Below are 6,768 nucleotides of genomic sequence, written 5' to 3'. Positions count from 1 at the left end.
AAAATCTTCAAATGAGAGTAAAAGGCAATAAGAGCATGAAGATGAACTTGGAGTTAGTTACTCTTTCATCGGAGTGCAGTGGAAGTCTTGCATGGTCCAAGTCCACCTTTTCCCTTTCAAACCTCCTTTGAGACTAAATTAAGCAAACTCAAGCGCACAGTTAGTCTCAAAGGGTCAAGTTGTAGCACATCTCCCCCTAAATATGTGCATCACTTGCAAATGGACTTGCGAGGTCCAGGGAGTGCTTGTACAACTTGAGCACCATAAATAAACAACAAAATGCATTAAGGAACATGATCAAGGCATAAAACACATGTATGCTATAAATCAATCCAGGTTTCGCGAATCTAAGACATTTAGCTCACTACACAGCATGCAAAAGGTCTTCTCATCTAGAGGCTTGGTAAAGATATAGGCTAGCTGGTTCTCGGTGTTAACATGAAACACTTCGATATCTCCCTTTTGCGGGTGATCTCTCAAAAAGTGATGCCGGATGTCTATGTGCTTTGTGCGGCTGTGTTCAACAGGATTATCCGCCATGCGGATAGCACTCTCATTATCACATAGGAGTGGGACTTTGCTCAGATTGTAGCCAAAGTCCCTGAGGGTTTGCTTCATCCAAAGTAGTTGCGCACAACACTGTCCTGCGGCAACATACTCGGCCTCAGCGGTGGATAGGGCAACGGAAGTTTGTTTCTTAGAATTCCATGACACCAGGGACCTTCCTAAGAATTGGCACGTCCCCGATGTACTCTTCCTATCGACCTTACATCCAGCATAGTCGGAGTCTGAATATCCAATCAAGTCAAAGGTAGACCCTTTTGGATACCAGATCCCGAAGCAAGGCGTAGCGACTAAATATCTAAGGATTCGCTTCACAGCCACTAAGTGACACTCCTTTGGATCGGATTGAAATCTAGCACACATGCATACACTAAGCATAATATCCGGTCTACTAGCGCATAAATAAAGTAAAGACCCTATCATAGACCGGTATGCCTTTTGATCAACGGACTTACCTCCTTTGTTGAGGTCGGTGTGTCCGCCAGTTCCCATTGGAGTCTTTGCAGGCTTGGTGTCCTTCATCCCAAACCGCTTTAGCAGATCTTGCGTGTACTTCGTTTGGGAGATGAAGGTGCCGTCCTTGAGTTGCTTCACTTGGAACCCAAGGAAGTAGTTCAACTCGCCCATCATCGACATCTCGAATTTCTGAGTCATCACCCTGCTAAACTCTTCACAAGACTTTTGGTTAGTAGAACCAAATATTATGTCATCGACATAAATTTGGCACACAAAAAGATCACCATCACAAGTCTTAGTGAATAAAGTTGGATCGGCTTTCCCAACCTTGAAAGCATTAGCAATTAAAAAGTCTCTAAGGCATTCATACCATGCTCTTGGGGCTTGCTTAAGTCCATAGAGCGCCTTAGATAGCTTACACACATGGTCGGGGTACCGTTCATCCTCGAAGCCAGGGGGTTGCTCCACGTATACTTCCTCCTTGATTGGCCCGTTGAGGAAAGCGCTCTTTACATCCATTTGGAACAACCTGAAGGAATGGTGAGCGGCATAGGCTAACAAAATACGAATTGACTCTAGCCTAGCCACAGGAGCAAAAGTCTCCTCAAAGTCCAAACCTGCGACTTGGGCATAACCTTTTGCCACAAGTCTAGCCTTGTTCCTTGTCACCACTCCGTGCTCGTCTTGTTTGTTGTGGAACACCTACTTGGTTCCCACAACGTTTTGCTTGGGACGAGGCACCAGTGTCCAAACTTCATTTCGCTTGAAGTTGTTGAGCTCTTCCTGCATGGCCAACACCCAGTCCGGATCTAGCAAGGCCTCTTCTACCTCGAAAGGCTCAATAGAAGAGACAAACGAGTAATGCTCACAAAAATTAACTAATCTAGAGCGAGTAGTTACTCCCTTGCTAATGTCACCCAAAATTTGGTCGACGGGATGATTCCTTTGAATCGTCGCTCGAACTTGAGTTGGAGGTGCTTGAGGTGCTTCTTCCTCCATAACATGATCATCTTGTGCTCCCCCTTGATCACATGCCTCCTCTTGATGAACCTGTTCATCATCTTGAGTTGGGGGATGCACCATTGTTGAGGAAGAAGGTTGATCTTGCTCCTTTTGTTCCTGTGGCCGCACATCTCCAATCGCCATGGTGCGTATTGCGGCCGTTGGAATGTCTTCTTCATCTACATCATCAAGATCAACAACTTGCTCTCTTGGAGAGCCATTAATCTCATCAAATACAACGTCGCTTGAGACTTCAACCAAACCCGATGATTTGTTGAAGACCCTATACGCCTTTGTATTTGAGTCATAACCTAACAAAAACCCTTCTACAGCTTTGGGAGCAAACTTAGAATTTCTACCTTTCTTCACAAGAATATAACATTTGCTCCCAAATACACGAAAGTAGGACACATTGGGTTTGTTACCGGTTAGAAGCTCATACGAAGTCTTCTTGAGGAGGCGATGAAGGTACACCCGGTTTATGGCGTGGCAAGCCGTGTTCACGGCTTCCGACCAAAACCGCTCGGGTGTCTTGAATTCTCCAAGCATTGTCCTTGCCTAGGCCTGGGAATGGGCCATAAAAACTCATGGGTATAAAGGGCCTCCAAATTCATGGGCTAATAATTTTGGATCTTTTTTGGTTCACTATTGATTAGGGTAGAGTTGGATCAAGCCATTTCATTAAAGGGCCAGCACGGATCGATCATCAAACCTGGCCCAATCGTGTGCCTGGATCATGTGAAGGGCACAGCCCATGGATCATGTGAGAAGGCACAACCCGTGGTTCCTGACTTCCTGTAGGCTGTAGCATCTTCCTCCACAGTTTGGTCGTCCGAAGAGCGGCGGTGAGCGTCGAGGGGCCCTCGCCGGCGCCTGCAGCACGCCCTATCGCTTCATCCTGCAAGCGACGCACGCCACCAACACCTCCCCTGTGGCGATCGGAGCCGCGCGCTAGATCCAACACCCTCCCCGAAATCGTGGCGGATTCCGGCGCCAGCGGCCCTGCTCCAGATCTGCATTCCGCGCAGGGGCTTCTCCTGACCACCTCGCGCCCTCGTCTCTCCAAGTAAACACCCGCTTCCCTTCCTCATGAGTCACGAGCCTTGGCTTCCCTTCCTCGCGCAGGGGCTTCCAGTAACAAGTCTAGCATTGTCGAGCGAGGATACCGAGCAAGGATGTGTGCCTGCTATTTAATTCTTGCAGTTGCGATCAAAGCCAAGCCATGCAGCAACAGTGTAGATTTAGGTCCAATGAGCAGATGTTTAGTAGAATAGCCTGTTGTTGAGTGTAGCAAGATCGATGATTCAGTGATAACAAAGTGACTTACCTTCTCCTTCATCTGTGCACATTCAAGGTTTACTCAGAGCATCTGTTGCAACCTCTAATGGAGACAATTACTGCATTATTTCTGCAAAGCAGTTGTTTGGGAACTACTGAATCGTTGCATGCTATCCAGCTAGGATACGAGATCCGTTTGGCCACCGTCCATGAGAAGATGATGGAAATGTGGAAAAGCAATCATTGTGAAAACCATCTCTAAATTGTGAAAACCGAGTCTCGTATTGATGTTTGCTGTCAGTTCCGGGACTGATATATATGCTTATTATGTGTATTTTGAGACAGATGGATGTAAATAGTTTTTTGGTAGACTTGCGTTCTGCAATGGGTGGCCATGTATGTGTGAGCCCATGGATTATACTAATTCAATAAGCTAGTGGTGGTGCTTGCATGTTTGTGGGGGCCCTTGGATTGCTAATGTAATATTGCTATGGATTTTGAAAGGATCGGGGCAGGGTTGGGTTGCAAAGGCTTTAAAATCAGTTTGGATTGAGCTGCACCAAATTAGTTTGGATTCAAGTAGGGCTGGATCTACTCCTTAGTATTCTAGGATTGAAGTGGGGTTAGGATCGGATTATGACCCATTCCCAATCCTATCCTTGCCATGTCTATGAGCGTCCTGTTCTTTCTCTCTACCACACCGTTTTGCTGTGGTGTGTAAGGAGCGGAGAACTCGTGCTTGATCCCTTCCTCCTCAAGGTACTCCTCCACTTGAAGGTTCTTGAACTCGGACCCATTGTCGCTCCTTATCTTTTTCACCTTGAGCTCAAACTTATTTTGAGCTCTCCTTAGGAAGCGCTTGAGGGTCCCTTGGGTTTCAGATTTATCCTGCAAAAAGAATACCCAAGTGAAGCGGGAAAAATCATCAACTATAACAAGACCATACTTACTTCCTCCTATGCTTAGATAGGCGACGGGTCCGAAGAGGTCCATATGAAGCAACTCCAAAGGTCTTGATGTGGTCATCACATTTTTGGTATGATGAGAGCTTCCCACCTGTTTACCTGCTTGACAAGCTGCACAAGGTCTATCTTTTTCGAAGGTTATGTTTGTTAGACCTATCACGTGTTCTCCCTTTAGAAGCTTGTGAAGGTTCTTCATCCCCACATGTGCTAAACGGCGATGCCACAGCCAGCCCATGCTAGTCTTAGCAATTAAGCATGCATCTAGACCGGCCTCCTCTTTTGCAAAATCAACTAAGTAGAGTTTGCCATCTAATACACCCTTAAAAGCTAATGAACCATCACTACTTCTAAAGACAGACACATCTACATTTGTGAATAAGCAATTATATCCCATATTACATAACTGACTCACAGACAAAAAGTTATATCCAAGCGACTCAACTAAAAACACATTAGAAATGGAGTGCTCGGATGAAATAGCAATTTTTCCTAGTCCTTTCACCTTGCCTTGGTTCCCATCACCGAATATGATTGAATCTTGGGAATCCTTGTTCTTGACGTAGGAAGAGAACATCTTCTTCTCCCCCGTCATGTGGTTTGTGCATCCGCTGTCGATAATCCAGCTTGAGCCCCCGGATGCATAAACCTGCAAGGCAAATTAGGCTTGGGTCTTAGGTACCCAACTCTTGTTGGGTCCTACAAGGTTAGTGATAATTGTCTTAGGGACCCAAATGCAAGTTTTATCTCCCTTGCATTTTGCCCCTAACTTCCTAGCAATCACTTTCTTATCCTTTCTACAAATAGTGAAGGAAGCATTGCAAGTATGAAAAATTGTAGAAGATTCATAGTTTACTTTCCTAGGAACATGAACAACATTTCTTCTAGGCATAGAATTTTTCCTAGCCAAATTTCTATCATGCATAATAGAAGAACTAGAAGCAATCATGGCATGAGAATCACAAGCATCATAACTTCTATAATCATTCCTAGAATGTCTCCTATCATGATACATGAAAGCATAGTTCTTTTGAGCACTACTAGTCATAGGGGCCTTCCCTTTCTCCTTGGCGGAGATGGAAGCCTTATGGCTTGTTAAGTTCTTGACTTCCCTCTTGTAGCCAAGACCATCCTTAATTGAGGGGTGTCTACCAATCGTGTAGGCATCCCTTGCAAATTTTAGTTTGTCAAATTCACTCTTGCTAGTCTTAAGTTGGGCACTGAGACTAGCCACTTCGTCATTTAAATTAGAAATTGAAACTAGATGTTCACTACAAGCATCAACATTAAAATCTTTACACCTATTACAAATTGCAACATGTTCTACACAAGATGTTGATTTATTAGCTATTTCTAACTTAGCATTCAAATCATCATTTATGCTCTTTAAGCTAGAAATAAAGTCATGGTATGTAGACAATTCACAAGAAAGCATTTCATTCCTTTTAATTTCTAAAGCAAGGGATTTTTGTGCCTCTACAAACTTATCATGTTCTTCATACAAAAGATCATCTTGCTTTTCTAATAACCTATTCTTATCATTCAATGCATCAATTAATTCATTAATCTTATCAACCTTAGTTCTATCTAGGCCCTTGAATAAACATGAATAGTCTATTTCATCATCGCTAGATTCTTCATCACTTGAGGAAGCGTAAGTACTAGTATTATGAGTGCTTACCTTCTTTTCCCTTGCCATGAGGCAGGTGTGATGCTCGTTGGGGAAGAGGGCCGACTTGTTGAAGGCGGTGGCGGCGAGTCCTTCGTTGTCGGAGTCGAACGACGAACAATCCGAGTCCCACTCCTTTCCAAGGTGTGCTTCGCCCTTAGCCTTCTTGTAAGCCTTCTTCTTTTCCCTCTTGTTCCCTTGTTCCTGGTCACTATCATTATCGGGACAATTAGCGATAAAATGACCAATCTTACCACATTTGAAGCATGAGCGCTTCCCCTTCGTCTTGGTCTTGTTGGGATGCTCCTTGCGACCCCTTAGCACCGTCTTGAAACGCTTAATGATGAGGGCCATCTCTTCCTCATTGAGTCCCTGAAAGCTCTCTTGTGGTTTTGGTGTTTGGATGACAACTCAATTAAAGGACTAACAAGTGTGTTAAGTGTTGAACAGGTGCTTAGTGTAAAGCTGACAGGGTTCAACACAAGTGAACAAATGTGATGGTCCAAGAACTGGATTATGGATACATGATGGACATCACAAGTAAGATGGACAGTGCAAAAGTGATACTCGGGTGAGTAGCTCGGAGACAACTGATCAAGCCAAGGACTGAGGCAAGAAGAGCTTCGAGGTACCAAGTGCACGGGAGAAGGTCAAGGAGACTGAGGAACCCAAAGCCAAGGGTGAAGAAGAAGGCTTGCAAAGTCAAGGGTGATCGAGTTGAGAACAGCTACGACACATCAAGGATCACTACATAAGGACGTGACTTACAACCAATGAGGTAAAAGCTACAGTCATGTGGTGTAAGTCATAAGGCTCAAGATCAAGCTCTAAGAAGGA

At 44.6% G+C, this 6,768-nt stretch overlaps 1 long non-coding RNA gene across 1 annotated transcript; it reads left to right on the top strand.

Annotated features, from left to right (window-relative positions):
* Positions 1–2,893: 2,893 nt before the first annotated feature.
* On the top strand, positions 2,894–3,503 carry LOC103643186 (uncharacterized). The gene is made up of 2 exons (XR_560883.3): positions 2,894–3,088; positions 3,377–3,503. It is a non-coding gene; the product is annotated as an uncharacterized lncRNA (long non-coding RNA).
* The last annotated feature ends 3,265 nt before the right edge of the window (positions 3,504–6,768 follow it).

This window comes from Zea mays, chromosome 1, assembly GCF_902167145.1.
Source record: "Zea mays cultivar B73 chromosome 1, Zm-B73-REFERENCE-NAM-5.0, whole genome shotgun sequence".
Classification (NCBI taxonomy): Eukaryota; Viridiplantae; Streptophyta; class Magnoliopsida; order Poales; family Poaceae; genus Zea; species Zea mays.
This window is presented reverse-complemented; position numbering and strand designations above follow the sequence as displayed.